This window comes from Lissotriton helveticus, chromosome 4_1 (genome assembly GCF_964261635.1).
Source record: "Lissotriton helveticus chromosome 4_1, aLisHel1.1, whole genome shotgun sequence".
NCBI lineage: Eukaryota > Metazoa > Chordata > Amphibia > Caudata > Salamandridae > Lissotriton > Lissotriton helveticus.
The window spans coordinates 1,413,431,322-1,413,433,424 of NC_136063.1; the positions used below are offsets into that span (position 1 = coordinate 1,413,431,322).

At 41.8% G+C, this 2,103-nt stretch overlaps 1 long non-coding RNA gene across 1 annotated transcript; it reads left to right on the top strand.

Annotated features, from left to right (window-relative positions):
- On the top strand, positions 1-905 carry LOC144827535 (uncharacterized). Its single transcript, XR_013610240.1, has 3 exons — positions 1-60; positions 158-221; positions 664-905. It is a non-coding gene; the product is annotated as an uncharacterized LOC144827535 (long non-coding RNA).
- Positions 906-2,103: the final 1,198 nt, after the last annotated feature.

Here is a 2,103-nt window from a genome sequence, read left to right on the forward strand (position 1 = left end):
TTATTCAGGCGGTGGTATAGCCTTGAACAGGTTGAAATACGGGGAGTCTCCGGAATGCAGGTGAGCCACGAACAGATACTGTCGTAGTTAACTCTCACCCGCTCTCTAGACCTAGACGGCTTGTGACACCGCCGTTCTTTTCTTTTCTCTTCATTAGAGTTTTCCGGTGTGAAGAAAACCCGCCCCACCGACCTATGAAGTGAAGTCAATTGCATCTTCACGTAATTACAAACAGCTTTTTGTTTTCCTTCCTCCGCGATATTCCCCCAGGTCCCTTGTGCGAGTAGTGTGTTTTTAATTTGATGATTGTTTTTAGAATTGCACAATTCCTTGATTAACCGAGTATGGTGATCGTGATATTTCATTAAATTACACTGTGTTGAAATAGTTATATAAACACAGTTGTAGACGCGTCTTTTTGACGCCCTTGACAGTGGTTTGTTTGTGAGAGTGAAGAGGGAACTCCCTTCTGTAACCCGACCAAAAAATACAAATTAACCCTATTTGAAATAATTCCTTTTAAAAAAAAGAGAATGAAACTCTTGAAGAGCACATAATTCGGTGATGTGTAACTAAATAATTTGTGGTGGATAAAGGAACCCATGCATTTTCTCATGTTCATGATTATATGTTTGGCCCTGTTTCTCTGTCTTTATTCCACAGATTACAACATCCTGGAAATACCAGGGTATTCCGGTAAACAACCGTGAGTTTTTTCTTTTTCCAGTACACTGAGGTTAGGGTACGCCTTAGCGTGCGTATACCGCCCAGTGTTATAGTTTGGTCCTGAAGAAAGCTCGGCTAAAGAGGCCGCTACGAGCAGAAACATGTCGACCATATGAACTAAAAAATAGGACCGTTTGACTCAAATTCATGGTCAAGCCTGTCCGCCAAACCTTTTAACATTGTGCATGCTTCAACCTTTATTAAAACTGAGTACAGGTTGGAACACACACCTTTTTATTCTGACACTTTAAACTCACTATCACTTTTTGCACTGCTTTTATTCTAGTCACCAGCTCCACTGCAGTCGCAGGTGTAGCAGCACACCGGGCGTGCACTTGGCATACCCGGTGAACAACCCGATGATGAAGCATGTCACCCAATAGTTGGGTGAGTGAGGGTTTTATAAAAAATCACTGCGATTCTTTTTCTTTCTTTTTACACACCCACGTGCTTTCTCTACGTCTCATCCTGTTATGTTTGAGTCACTCCTTTGTTGTTTAACGGATATTTTGACTGGGGTATAGGAGTGTCCCTGAACCCTTCCTCTCCTGTTGTTTCTACATACAGTTTAACAAGATGACCAGATGTGCACCAAATTAGTTTAGTGGAGTTCTGATGAAAGTGTACTACAGATTGTTTGTGGTACCATCTGTGGCTAGAAAGGCAGTGACAAGGGAAGTAACAAAGGCAAAAATTATAGGCTGGTTATTAAAGATTAAAATGGTCCACACATTCAGGTAAGTTAAGATTTCTTTATTTGTTCGGCATTTGCCGGGTTTGCTAAGAAACATCGGTGGCTGTGTCATCAAATGGGTATTGTCCATAATTAAATAGTTTGAAAAATTAAAATAAAATGACGCTAAAAAAAATTCTCCCACAGTGTCCAAATAGATAGTATGCGAACATTGGTTTCAACTTTATCAATTGTTCAGTACACTGTAACTGGACAGAATATATATTCACAGCAGTTCTCTTTTGAGCTGATCCTAAACCAATATTCCTCACCTTTATGTCCAAGCTGGCACAGCAAACCAGGATTTTTCTACTAGTTGTCAACCTCACCGCTGTCTCGTGATGTTCCATGAATTCCTCAAAAGCAATATAATTTCCTCGAGGTGTATCGCTGTCAAACACCTCTAATCAGACATGGCCAACCACAACATGGCCGTCGTGGTGACATCATGCATCATGTGAATTCCTGACGCTCCTCCCAAAACTTTCCTCTACGGTCATGAACAGCTCTGTTTGTCTCCTTTGCTGTAAGGGCACCTGCCCGCTACTCCTGGAATCGCCGGGGTTGGTCGGTTTCTCCCTGCTCAAAGAGACTAGTTCACACCAACTTCAATGAACTTGTCCCGGACACATGCTCTCTGTCAG